This window comes from Prunus mume, unplaced genomic scaffold, assembly GCF_029339155.1.
Source record: "Prunus mume cultivar Tortuosa unplaced genomic scaffold, ASM2933915v1 scaffold17, whole genome shotgun sequence".
Taxonomy (NCBI): Eukaryota; Viridiplantae; Streptophyta; class Magnoliopsida; order Rosales; family Rosaceae; genus Prunus; species Prunus mume.
In genome coordinates this window covers 79350-94429 of record NW_028296563.1, presented here as the reverse complement: position 1 = coordinate 94429, position 15080 = coordinate 79350, and positions in this window count along the sequence as shown.

Genomic DNA, 15080 nt, shown 5'->3' with positions numbered 1-15080 from the left:
TCAAGTTTAGGATAAAGCATTAACAATCTTCAACCAAATTTCGTTCTACTACCAATTGAGCTCTTAACACTTGTACTTCATGGGATTTCACAATTAGGCAATGCCACACACTTGTGACAGATGCCGCACTTTGCAAGCTCAATGTCATGGCATCGCTCACTACTCGGTTGTCATCCCTTGTTCCGAGACAGATGCCGCACTTTGCATGCTCAATGTCATGGCATCACTCACTACTCAGTTATCATCCCTTGTTCCCAGCACGCACACATCCCGAGACTTTCTATTTCTCGGCCCATCAATGGGCCTCATATTGATTCCTTACAGTCTATACCACAACCCACTCAAGCAAGCACCGGGTATTTGAGCGGCTTGGGCTTGCTTAGGCTTGTAGCGTGGTTGAGTGAGGAATAATAATTTCTTGCTTGATATGGCATGTTGCTTGGCGTGCTTCAATTTTATCGTCCTTGAAGAGGGACACGGTGCTTAGTTTAGCATGGGCTTGTATTTTATAATATTATTTCAATCCTTGGCATGGCATATTGCGTGGCATGCTTTTAATTATTATGCTTGACGGGATAATTAGCATGGATTTGTAAAGATAATGCATTTTATAATCTTAATCTCGATTCCTAGCATGACAGATTATTTATTTGGCATGGCGCGTGGAGTGTGACTCGTGCATGGCGGATTTTTGTGTGCTCCAAGTCGGGTTTTTTCTCAATAAGGTATTGCGTTGGGCCAAGAATTCATTTGGGCCAAGCCGTGGATTTTTTGGGCCTCAACATTAGCCCCCTTAATTATTAATGCCATGGGTAAGTGCTGGAATGGGTTGAATAATTAAATACAAATTTATAAATAAACCCAATTCTACACATGTATTTATAAAAAAACTTAAGCACTATTTAAACATAGAAACACACCCAAAATCAACCCCAAAGTCAACTTTTTGGGTGTGTTTATAAATGAGTTTTGAGTGTGTGTAATGATGAGTTTTGGGTGTGTTTATAAAGTGTTTTGGGTGTTGGGTTTTTTTATAATTTCAACCTCCATTTTGGGTGTTTTAGTGAAACTCCCATAATTAAACCCAACTCAAAAATCAAATTTATAAGCTCCAGCGGCCATTTGTGGTTTCCCAGATACCAACTTCTTCCTTTATTATTTCTTCCTTCTTCTCCTTCTTCTTTATGTGTACCTTGAGTAATCCTTTCCCCATCACCTTCATCTTATTTTTCCTTTTTCTTCCTCCAACGAATTCAGAATGAGAGAGAGAGAGAGAGAGAGAGAGAGAAAGCGTGAGATCGGGCAACAACCACCCGTTTTAGCTGCTAGAAGGGAGTTCGAGCCGAATCCAACTCCGTCATCTTCCTGTACGAAGAAATTCGCTCGCTGTTGCTGGAAAAGACTGTCTCTGTGCATAATTTTCTTGCAAATTCCCAATTCCTTCTTTCTTGGTGCATTTGAGGCTATCATTTGAAGGGATTAACAAGGTATGCCCTTTTTCTCATGCAATTTCTTGAATCTATTAAGGGATTTGTTGGGTTCCTCATACCCATGGGTTTTGCTCTTTGTTTTGGCCGCCAAGCATCCACTCCTTTTGACCCATCCTATTTTTTGTTGGAGTAATCGTTTAGCAAGGAAGAGTTTGCGTCAGATTTTGGGATTATTCCCCATTTTGATTTCTTTCTTTTTGCACGCCGCCAGAAAAGTGTGAACTTTGTGAGAATAAATCGTTGGTGTAGATTGCATCCTTTTCTTTTCTCCATTTTTCTTCCCCCTTTTTATCATGTGGTGGCCCTTTTTTGAGCTAGTGAAAAGGCTAAATTTTGCATGATGCTTTTTTTCTATGTAGGTGTATACGTCTCTGGCACGAGGGAAGGTGAGTGCTGGAAGCTTTGACGTTTTTACTGCTGGAACCCTCAAATCTTCCAGCCTTCTAACTTGTTTTTTTTTTGGGCTTCTGTTTTAGTCTTTCGGTAAGTGACTCTGCCAATTTGAGTATTTGAGGAATAAGGATAGACTGGTGTTTGACCTAGGCTTACTCCCTTGCGAACATATGCTTGATTAATTGTAGAGTTTGTTCTTGGCCGTGAGAAGTAGAAGTTGACAGGATGCATGTCTTGCAATGCTTGATTTTTGTTTTGAGAGAGAATTTGCTTGGCATGCTTATTGATTCACAAGATGAGAACTTTGTTTGTCCCAAACTTGGGTCATAAATTGCATATTTGCTTGAACTCCTTTTTTGATTGAACTATATGCATCACGAGCGTATGCTTGTAACCGCATGATTAATGCATAGGGTTAGAGGCTGTTGAAAGCTTGAGGAAAGCACCATTGGTTTTCTTTTTCAGAGCTTGGACATGGATAACTATTTATTTTTTGGATTTATAGGGATAGATATAAACATGTGCATGATGGGTCTGCAAGAATGCCATGTAACTCATAGGGATTTTTTTTGTTTTTGTGAAAAAGGTTACTAGGCGGTAAGTGGTGTCCAGTTTGTAGCACTTGCTTTGTAAAAGGGTCTGCTGGAATGATTGATTGAGCACGGAATGGGAACTTTGCTTGTCATAAGCTCGAGTAATAGATTGCATGATGCTTCAAATTTTTTTGTTTATGCATTTCGCTTGGCATAAAATAGCTTGCTTTGCTTGGCTTGTAAAGTTCATATGGCTTGCATGCTAGTGTGGAGATTTCTTGGCTTTAACACAGAGATGCTTTTCCCTTTTGCAGCATATTCTTTGTTGGCAATTCTTGCAGGAATTCACGTAATAAGTTATAATGACTTCTGTGATCAGTGGTGGCTTATTTCCCCATGCACGACGGGTTGAAGCATGGACGACTACCTTCATAGCTTAGAAACACTTGCCAAAACTTGATCTTAGGGACTAGGTAAGCTTTGGAGGCTACTCTCATTTCCAAGTGCTGTATAGAGAAAATGCATGTTTCCAGTGACTACTTGAATTTTTTTTTCAATACCCTTGCAGCATCAGTAAGGGCTGGCCAGAGTGGTTCGATCACGAGTTGACAGACCCAACTACCAAAGATGTTTTGCGGATGATTAAAGGTTGCAAAGGAAACATCGTTTTTTTTTTACCTTACAGCAGTGTGCTTGAAGGGCTTGAGCATGTGTCTTATTAGGATTTTGCGTGGACTTCTTGCTGAATACTTAGAAGAAGTTATAGCACACACTATTTTTAGAGCACGAGCTACTTGTAGCATGAAGATGTATGCATGATCCCCTTAAGCAAGAGTTGTTGTTAATGCGTTAAGCCTTCAGGAACACGAATTAGAGAGCCAGTGCCGTAAGCTACGAGACCTTCTCCTTGACAAATGAGCAACTGAGAATGGTGCTTGGTGCATGGTGGAAACATCGAAAAGATCATCTCATTGCGCTTCTTCTATTCTGTTTTAGTCATGCATCGTGACCTAGTTGAGGTACCCGATTCTCCTTCTTCGCACCGTAATATATATATATATATATTTCTTTTAATAGAAAGGGCATATCTTCCAGCACCATCCTTCTATAACACATGTCCTTACTTCGCCTTTCAGGTCGCATTTCTTCGTTGTGAGGGGCTAGCTGGCTGGGTGCGTAGTAGCTTTTCCTTGTGAAACCGCAGGATGTATTGATCTGCAGCATAGTTGGCTGCATTTGAGCTTGAGTTGTGCCCCTCTTTTTTTTGGAGAGCCTAAAACTTGTGTTGTTGGAAAGTTGAAACACAGCATTGTTGCATATTTTCTGTCAAAACTTTTGATGTTGAATGCTTGAGATATTAAGCTTCGGACTGTTTTGTACGCTTTGATTGGTTGGAAATATTGAAATGCATGAATTGTTGAGGTTGATTGCATTGAGATAATGATTTCCAGCTTGTTTTGTACACTTTGCTTGGTTGGAAATAATGAAATGCATGAATTGTTGAGGTTCATTGCATTGAGATAATGATTTCCAGCTTGTTTCGTACACTTTGCTTGGTTGGAAATATTGAAATGCACGAATTGTTGAGGTTTAGATTGCATTGAGATAATGATTTCCAGCTTGTTTTGTACACTTTGCTTGGTTGAAATGCATGAGTTGCTTGAGATTTTAACAGGTTGGGTTGTGGTAGGTGCAAGGTACATGATGCCAATTTTTTTTACAGGATCACAAAAGTGTTTACCCCATTGCCTCTGCATTTTTTTTTCTACTTCCACAAGGCCTTCCTTATGTGATCTGATTTTTCTTTCACAGCACCCCAACACATACACTCTCTTCAAATATTGCAAGGGCTGGGATGATTTTCCTTCATAGTATGACCTTCCCTTTTTTTTTTTTTTTAAGGTTGACAGCATCTCACAAGTCACAGAGGATACACTTCCTACTCCTCCTCTTGGGATGTCCAGCGTAGCTGCCGACACTGCGCCTGCGCCTTTTTCCTAAGCACATCGACACAACTATTGGCATCTTTCCACAGCTTCCAGCATGCTGCCTTCTACTTCTCCTTCCCTAAGCACATCCGACACAACTGCCAGCACCTCTCCACAGCTTTCAGCAAAGTCTGCCTCCTACTCCTCTTTTCCTAAGCACATCCGGCACAACTGCTGCACCTCTCCACACTTCCAGCAAAGTCTGCCTTCTACTCCTCCTTTCCTAGTCACATCCGACACAGCTGCCAAAGACCTCTCCACACTTCTAGCAGCTCCCCCTTCTTTTTCATTTCTCTTTTGGACACTCTAACAACCATGTCGTTATGACTTTGTAATATAGTGTTGAATCACTGGAGCTTGAATTGATTTCTGAATGCTTGAGGCATGTTGTAATCTGCATGTCTTATATATATATATATATATATATATTGCTTGGTTGGCACACCTTCTTGGCATGCCTAAAAAAAAGGCTAGACTAGTATGTGCATGGTTTTTGCCAAGGTTTTGTAAAATTCCCAGATGTCTTGCATATTCAAGTTGCTTATCAAGAGGGAACAGTTGTTCCAGCAGCTCAAGAATGCATGCCCCATATTATTTTGTTTAGGCATGCTGCTTGTTGATGGCCCCGGACCCCATCCAAGTGACTTTGCTTGGCATGTCTTACTGCTAAGTGGTGTGCTTTTGTAAAGAAAAGTTTGCTTGTCTATATATTTTATTTTTTAAGCATGATTTGCAAAAGAGAAGAAGATAAAAGCAAGGAAAGAATTCTAGAGGCCTTTTTCTTTCTCCAAAATACTCCATTCTCATTGCAAATATCATCTTACACCTTGGCATGCCATAATGGTGGTACATTCTACAAAAGTTGTGAAAGCATATGGTGAAAACACAAAAGGAGTTCATGTTTGAAATAAATTTGAAAAGCCAAAAACAAAAAGATAGGTGCAAAAGCAACTCAATAGTAAGGCTTTGAGCCATTTTGCATTGATAAATACCCCTATCAAATTAAGCCCCCAAGTATGACATGGCCAAGGAGTGTGCATGACTTGTAATAGCATGAAAGTTTGTGGCTTATGTTGGCATATATTTGGCATGTGTTGTACTAGGCTGCCATACTCTGTAGAAATATTTAACAAAGCCACAGCTGTTGCTCTACTTGCATGCGACTCATAACCCAACTAATCAAAGAGTGATTTGCGGCTCCTATAAGAGGTTACAACAACTATTTCTCGATAATCTTGTTGGCCAAATGAAGCCCCCAAGTGGCGCTCTTCCTCTTCACTTTTCCAAGCTTCCTGCCCATTTAGTTGAACTGAAATGCTTGTTTTCCTCACTGCTTCCAGTAGCCGAGAAAATTGGCTGATGCCAATATTCTCCAAATAAACTCTATAATCTGCCACAATATTACTGATGCAAATTTTGACAAGCGCCTCTTCATCTTTCTCATCATAGAAATCCAATGCTAGGTCCCGGAACGTGCGCACAAAGTCCACGGGATCCTAGCCATGTTTTTGACGAGTGTTGTTGAGTTGAGTGGTGGTAACCCTTACTTCATGCAGGAAATACCTTTTACAACACTTGGTTGCCAAATCTTCCCAAGAGTGAATAGAGCTTGGTGCCAATGTCGTGTACCATGTGTAAGCACGATCGGTAAGACTCTTTGAAAATTCTCGGAGACGGAGATTATGATCACCAGTGTGTGGTCCCAAAGCATCAAGGAAGCGGTTGACATGCTCCTTTGGGCTTCCTTTACTTTCGTCGAAAAGGACAAAGCTTGGTGCTTCATAGGCCTCAGGATATGGCTGCTGGAATAGGCATGATGGATACAGCGGCTGAGGGACATACTTCCAATCTTCCTGGTTTTGGATTAGTTTCTTTTCCAGCATGGCGATGACATCTTCATGGGTGACAAAAGATGGTCCCTTTTGTTTAGACCTCTTTCCGGCAGCAATGACTCTTGTGGAAGTCTCTCGTTTTCTTTGCTTCGCTTAGCAACTGAACTTTTCTGCTCCTTGATTGTGTTTGCCATCTCCCTATGGGTTTCCCATAGGTTTCCCCCATAGCATGGATGGCTACAACAAGGTTTGAGAGGGTAAAAGCTCCCTTACTTGCACGTTCCTCTTCTCTAGATGAGGCATTCTGCCTTGATTCCGAATCACCATGGCTTGGCCCATCTTGGGAAGTCATGTTGTTGCTTCTGGTCTTTTTCTTTGGAGGCATCGATGAAGATAATGGCATAATCCCTAGCAGAGTTGCCAATTTATGTAAGGGCTTTTTCTTCCGGTAGCTACAAATGGGCTGGGCTGCTGTTAGGGAAACCAAGAAATCGTCCCACTGTGTCGAGATCGAAAATTAAGCCCCAAAAATGCTTCGAAAGGGCAGTAGAGCCTTAGGAAGCATCTTGGTTATCTTCACCGACTAAAACAACAACAACTTACAAATAATTTATGCATGCTTACAGATAAAATTTTAAGCTTGGCATGAGAAGCATGTGGCATGAAAGAAAAATCAACATGAGTTTAGCACTAAGAGGAAATTTAGGCTTGCTTTGAGGAAAAAGGAAGTGTTAGGGTAAGAAAGGGGAAGTGTTGTGAGAGATTTGGCCAAGAAAGAAGGCATAGAGAGCATAGTTCTTCTGGCAGCTTGACAAATGCTCTGTCTACCAGAAGAGAAGAATGGAGAAAAAGGTGAATAGTGCACGAGGTTGCTGGGTTTTTGCAAGGAAGAGAGGAAGCTTGCTCTCCATATGCGAGTTGAATTTGTTAGGTAGGAGAAGCCTCAATTTATAGCCGCTAGAAACCACTAATTTTCAAGAAACCCTAATGGCTTCTACCCATTTTGGCTAAGCTTTTCTCTCATTTCTATCTCCTCCCATGGCTTTTCCCATTTTGATGAAATCTCTTCTATCTATTTGCACCAGATCAGAGTTTTTAAAGCTCAAGGCCCATTTTTCCCGCAGCTATCTCAATGGCAGACTTCCATTCCCAGCCATCTCTTTTATTGCTTTCTTCTCTTTTTTCCATGGCCAAGTCAGATGGGAAAAGAAGTTGGGATAAATATGTTGGTTCGAAGGGTGCTTCTGGCAGCTCGCAGGCTAATATCCATTGGTTCCTTGAATGTTTCTTGCTTGAAACTTGCTCCCACCATGTGCTGGAACCTCCAGCAGCTTTGTTCAATAAACCCTCTGACCCCCTGTTCGTGACTTCTATTTTTTCTAGCAAGGGTTGAGGTTTTTTGTGGCTTATTGTAGAGTTTTGCATGGGCCAAGGTGGTTCATTAAATAAGTGGGCTATTTTGTTAAACATTGGGCTTTTGAGTCAATAGGCTATTCAGGGCTATTTGGGCTATTTGGGTTATTTCTTTTCCCTCTTGTGCTCACCCACATGTTTGGGCATAAGAAATGGGCTTGGAGTCCCGAGGCTCCCAAGCAACCCGAGGCCTTCCATTTCTTGGCCTATCAATGGGCCTCATGTTGATTCCTTACCGTCCATACCACAACCCACTCAAGCAAGCCCCGAGTATTTGAGCGGCTTGGGCTCGCTTAGGCTTGTAGCATGGTTGAGTGAGGAATAATAATTCCTTGCTTGGCATGACATGTTGCTTGGCGCGCTTCAATTTTATCGTCCTTGAAAAGGGACACGGTGCTTAGTTTAGCATGGGCTTGTATTTTACAATATTATTTCAATCATTGGCATGGCGTATCGCTTGGCATGCTTTTAATTATTATGCTTGACGAGATAATTAGCATGGATTTGCAAAGATAATGCATTTCATAATCTTAATCTCGATTCCTAGCATGACGGATTATTTATTTGGCATGGCGCGTGGAGTGTGACTCGTGCATGGCAGATTTTTGTGTGCTCCAAGTCGGGTTTTTTCTCAATAAGGTATTGCGCTGGGCCAAGAATTCATTTGGGCCAAGTCGTGGATTTTGGGCCTCACAGGCGACACCTCTCAGGTTTATGATCTGAAATGACGAGTCTCCCGTATGCGACAAGCTAGCGGCTCCATTGAAACCTATTACAATACTCTCCAAAGCTTATAGAGAGAGATTGATTTTCATTGTCCAAATATGATGGAGTATGAAAGTGATATCAAGCGCTATATTGATATTCTGCAGGAAGATCGAGTTTACATAATTTTGGATGGCCTTGATGATCATCTTGATAAGGCCCGAAGTGATGTTCTTCACATGACTTCGTTCCCTGCAGTGGCCTGAGCTTATGCCTATGTCCTCTGTGAAGATGTTCTACAAGTTGTGATGATGGGTTCATCCGCACCCACTGGCGCTGGCTTAGCGACCAAGAGTGCTCCTCAATTAGGGCCCCTACTCGTGTCGAACAACCCCAAAATTCCTCTACTGTGGCCCACCTTTAGATCTAGTCATATGCTACTGCTATTGGTGCGCCACCTCCTAAAACCATCCCACATTCCCATTCCAAAGCTCTGACTGATGGAAGTGGTTGCACGCAACAAAAATAGGCCAACACTTGTTGAGGTTAGCCTATTTTATTTGACAAACCAACCCATTATCCTAGAAGGCCCATATAATTAAAATAAGAACTTGCAAAAGCCTCAGCACCTTGCTGAAAAAACAAAAGCCACAAAAGGAGCTTGGAAAACCACGTGCACAGGGCTGCTGGGAGGGAAGGAACAAGTTTTCAAGCAAAAATATCCAAGGAACCAAAAGATATGGGCCGCAGCTTGCTATGAAGGGAGCCACCCTTCGAACCAGCGTGTATACCCATTTCTTTCCTTCATCAGATCTGGCCATGAAAGAGGGAAGGAAAGAAAGGAAAGGGGATGGCTGAGAATTGGAGTTCTTTACTCTGGCAGCTACGGGAAAGGGCCTTGAGCTCCCCAAAAATCCCTGATTTTATGCAAATAGGCAGAGGAAATTTTACCAAGATGGGAAAAGTCAAGGGAGGAGAGAAGAAAGAAAGGAAAAGATTTGGCCAAATTGGATAGAAACCATTAGGGTTTCTTGGAAATGGATAGCTTCCAGCGGCTATAAAAGAGGTCTCTTTTAACCAACAAGCAACAACCACATCCAGAGAGCAAAGTTTCCTCTCTTACCTCCAAAACCCAGCAATTTCATGCTCAGTTAATCCCTCTTCTCCTTGTTTTTTCTCTTGGCAGATCATTCTGATATGTGAGAACCTCTGTCGAGCTGCCGAAAAAATGCTTAAGACACCCATTGCCTAGCCTCTCTCCTCTTCTCATCCAAAACCTCTGATAATCCTTTCCTTAGAACCCCTATTTTCATTTAAAAAAAACCACAGCTCTTACCCTTTGAGGCTAAACTCATGACAACTTTGTTTCCATGACACAAACCTCTCATGCCAAGCTAAGATTCTACATGTAAGCACTAAGAATTCATCTGTAAACAGCTGTTATTTTTGGGGCTTGATCTTCGAACTCAGACACAGAGGATAATTTCATCCATTTGCTCTTTACGGCAGCCTAGCCCATTTACAGCTGCAGGAAGAAAAAGCCCTTACATAAACTGGTGACTCTGCTAGGGATTAGACCATTATCTTCATCGATGCCTCCAAAGAGGAGGAGAAGCAATACCATGTCTTCCTGAGACGAGCTGGACCACGATGACTCGAAGTCAAGGCAAAATACCTCACATTGAAAAGAAGAACATGCAAGTGAGGGAGCTTTCACCCTCATAGAGCTTGTTGTAGCTATCCATACTATGGTGGAAACCCAGAGGGAGATGGTGGACACAATCAATGGGCTAAGAAGTTCAGTCTCCAAGCCAAGCGAAAAAAATGAAAGACCGCCCAAAGGAATCTGTTGCTGCCAGAAAGGGCAAATGGGCCACCTTTTGTCACCCAGGAAGATGTCATTGCCATGCTAGAGAAAGAGCAGAGTCAAAGCCAAGAGGATTGGAAGTATGTTCCTTAGCCATCGTATCCATCAAGCTTACTCCAGCAGCCGAATCCTAAAGGCTATGAGGCACCAAGCTTTGTTCTTTTCGACGGAAGGAAAGGAAGTCCGAAGAAGCATGTCAACCGTTTTATTGATGCTTTGGGACCACATGCTGGTGATTATAATCTCCGGCTTTGAGAGTTTTCAAAAAGCCTTGCCGATCGTGCTTATACATGGTACACGACATTAGCACCAGGCTCCGTTCGCTCTTAGGAAGATTTGGCAAGCAGGTTCTGTAAGAAGTATTTCTAGCATGAAGAAAGAGTTATCACCACTCAACTCAACAACACTCGTTAGAAGCATAGGGAGGATCTCGTGGACTTCGTGCGCAGGTTTCGGAACCTAGCCCTAGACTGTTATGACGAAAAGGATGAAGATGCACTTGTTGAAATTTGCATCAACAACATTATGGTAGATTACAGAGTCTATTTGGAGAACATTGGCATCAACCAATTTTCTCAACTGCTGGAAGCAGTGAGGAAAACAAGCATTTCAGTTAAACTAAATGGGCAAGAAGCTTGGAAGAGCGAAGAGGAAGAACACCACTTGGGGGCTTCATTTGGTCAGCGAGATTATCAAGAGGCAGCTGCCGTAACCTCTCATAAGAGCCACAAATCAATATCTGATTAGTTGGGTTATGAGCCACATGCAAGTAAAGCAGCAGCTGTGGCTCTGTTAAATATCGTTACAGAGCATGGCAGCCTAGTACAACACATGTCATATTCATGCCAACCTCAGCCACAAGCTTTCATGCTATTGCAAGTCATGCACACTCCTTGGCCCTTTCATACTTGGGGCCTTGATTTGATTGGAGTATTCATCAATGCAAAGTGGCTCAAAGCCTTACTACTGTTGAGTTGCTTTTGCACCTATCCTTTTGTTTTTGTCATTTCAAATTTATTTCAAAGATGAACTCCTTCCGTGTTTTCACCATATGCGTTCACAACTTTTGTAGAATGCACTACTATTATAGCATGCCAAGGTGTAAGATGATATTTGCAATGAGAATGGAGTATTTTGGAAAAAGAAAAAAACCTCTAGAATTCTTTCCTTACTTTTTACCTTCCTCTGTTTTGCAAAACATGTTCTTTGAAAAAAAAAATAGACAAGCAAACTTTTCTTTAAAAAGGTAAGCCTCTCAGCAGTAACTATACCAAGCAAAGCCACTTAGATAGGACCCCAAGCTGTTAACAAGCACCAAGCACAAGCAATATCATGTGTCAATCTTGAAAAGAAAAAAAAGGGAAGGTCATGCTATCAAGGAAAATCATTCAAGTCCCTGAAATATTTGAAGAAAGTGTAGGTGTTGGGGTGCTGTGAAAAGAAAAAAAAATCAGATCACATAAGGCTTTGTGGAGAAAAAAAAAACGTTGAGGCAATGGGGCAAACACTTTTGTGATCCCGTAAAAAAATTGGCAGCATGTGCCTTGCACCTACCACAACCCAACATGTTAAATCTCAAACAACTCATGCATTTCAACCAGGCAAAGTGTACATAACAAGTTGGAAATTATTATCTCAATGCATTGCAAACCTCAACAATTCATTCATTTCATTATTTCCAACCAAACAAAGCGTACAAAACAGGCCGAAGCTTAATATCTCAAGCATTCTACATCAATAGTTCTGACGAAAAGTATGCAACAATGCATGTTTCAAGTTTCCAACAAGCCCCAGACATTTGAGTGGCTTGGGCCCACTTAAGCTTGTAGTGTGACTAGGTGTAATAATAATGATTTTTCGCTTGGCATTGCATGTTGCTTCGCGTGCTTGAATTTTGTCGCCTTTAAAAAGGGATATGATGCTTGACGGGATAATTAGCATGGGCTTGTAAAGCCTTATTTCAACTCTTAGTGTGACATATTGCATATTTATTTGGCACGGCACGTAGGTCATGACTCGTGCGAGCGTGAATGACGAACTTTCACGTGCTTCAAATCGGGTCTTTTCTTTATAAGACATTGCGATGGGCCGGAAATTTATTCGGGCCCAATTGTGGATTTTTTGGGCCTCAACACACGCACTGTGGCAACCCCAAACGTACATGTGGCACCTGTTTTAAGTAGACCTAGCAATATTGTACATGACCCATTAACACGACACAAATTTGCACGAAAAATTTAGTATTCGGGTATGAGTTATTGTGTCGTGTTCTTATCATGTTGACCCGTTAGCCACCCTTTAAGCTAACGGGTCGTTTCGCTGCTCATTCGCAAATACACGGACCAACCCGTTAAGTTGGGGTAATTTTGTAATTTGCAATTCTAAAAAAAAATCCCTCCTAACCCTAGCATCTCTTCATTCTACGTTGGCTGAGTAGTCTAAGCGTCTCCTTCTCTCCTCTCTACATCTTTCTTTCCCTATCTCTCAAGTCCTCATCTTCTCATTCTTCTTGCGATCTCTCTTCTCTCTATCTTTGAAGATCTTCTCTTGCCAAATCCTCTCTCAAGGTATGAATGTTTTTCTTAATTTTTTTGGTAAATTTGTTTGACTTTTAGTTTGGAATTTCTCATAAAGCAATTGTTGAAAAAAAAAAAAACAAGATTGCTTAAGGGTAGACTTTTGTCCTTGTGAGAGAAGATCTGACTTCTTCACTTTTGGGTATCCATGCATGAGGGGCTAGCTGTCGAAAACATGGGATTTGAACCAAACAATCTCTATAAGATACCACATGTTAAAACATTTAATATTCAATTTCAACCTGGACCATTCAACTTATCATAATATATGATTATTCGGCATTGAGCATACACTGAGTCTGTTAGATTAAACTAAGGTCTATTTGATTGGTTTAAGATTAAACTAAGGTCTGTTAGATTATTTACAGGCCTTGAATATTGACATTGGTTTGTTTGTTTTTTTTTTTCAAAAGACCAAAAATTTGTCTTGGCTCTTTTATTTTTGCATTTTATTGATATTTCTGTGTGTTTGGACTTCTTATACTACCTGCTGTTGGTTCTCATATTAGTTGTGTTGGTTCTATTGTTGTGTGTAATACTATCTATATCTCTTTGTTTTTATTTTTGAAGAAGATGGATGTTACATAAAATAGCCCTACCAATGCCATTGCTATTGATATTAATGATGAGGAATCAGTAGACGTTTCAATGGGTATTGATGCAGCAAGTACTGAAAATACAGAAGAGAGAGTTAAGCCCTACAAAGAAAAAGGATAGAGCCAAAGTGGGTACGCGTAGAAGACTAAGATCTCCTGCTTGGGAATGATTTGATTTACTGCCCGTTGATGAAGATAACAAAAAGCGTGCTAAATCTAAACATTGTGGGATTGTATATGTGTGTGATAGTAGGTATGGGACGGGAAATTTGTTGAATCATGCTAAAAATTGCATTAAGAAGCCTCATGGTGATGTGAAGCAATTACTTATGTCATCTTCAGGATTGCGTTCCCCACAATTTGATTATGTGAAATTTCGTGACTTGTTAATAGAGGCGATCATCAAGCATAATTTTCCTTTTAGTTTTATTGAATATGTGGGAATTAGGGCTTTGTTTGCATATGTCTCTCCTGATATTAAGCTGCCATGTAGAAATACTGTTAAGGCATGTATGTTGAGGATGTTTAAACGTGAAAGAGAAAAGCTTCATAGTTTGTTAAGCTCAATTCAGGGAAGAATTTGTTTAACTTCAGATTTATGGACCTCTGTATGCACTGATGGGTGTCTTGCTCTTACTGCTCACTTTGTTGACCAGGATTAGAGATTGCACAAAAGAACTATAAATTTTTGTCATATGCCTCCTCCACATTCTGGTGTTGTATTATATGAAAAAATCAATGCATTAATGACTAAGTAGGGGATTGAGAAGAAGTTGTTTTCTATTACTTTGGATAATGCTTCTGCAAATACTTCTTTTGTTGAGATTTTGACAAATCAATTGAACTTTAGAGGTCTTTTGTTGATGAGTGGCAAGTTTTTTCATGTGCGTTGTTGTGCTCACATTTTAAACTTGATAGTCCAAGATGGACTTAAGGAAATTGATTCGTCAGTGATAAAGATTTGTGAGTGCATCAAATATATAAAGGGTTCTGAGAGGAGGAAACAAAAGTTCTATGAATGTGTTGCACAAGTGGGATAATGGGTAGTAAGAAAGAATTGAGACAAGATGTCCCCACTAGATGGAACTCAATTTATATCATGCTTGAGAGTGCACTTTTCTATCGTCGTGCTTTTATTAATTTAGGATTGATTGATTCCAATTTTAGTAGTTGTCCTTCTCCTCAAGAGTGGATTAAAGTGGAGAAGATTTCCAAGTTTTTGGGGTACTTTTATGATGTTACATGCTTATTTTCTGGGACAAAGTACCCCACATCAAATTTATTCCTCCCTAAGATGTTCATAATACAACACCAAATCAAGGCAGCCATGGAAGATAATGATGGTTTCATGAACAAGATGGGAACTAATATGAATATGAAGTTTGAGAAGTATTGGTCAAAGTGCAGTTTAATTCTTGCAATTGCAATTATTTTGTATCCTCGTTATAAGTTGCATTTTGTAGAGTGGGCTTATACCAATCTTCATGGTAAGGATTCTAAAGAGTTCAAGTATGTTAGAGACACATTGACATCTCTTTTTGATATGTACTCGGAAAGTTTATCTCATCTTGTTACTTCGAATTATGGAATGAATGAAACAGCTAGTCATACGGAAGATGGAGACACCATTTTTGAGGTAACCTAAACTTATTTTCTTTTTTATATTTATTGTTGCATATTTTATATT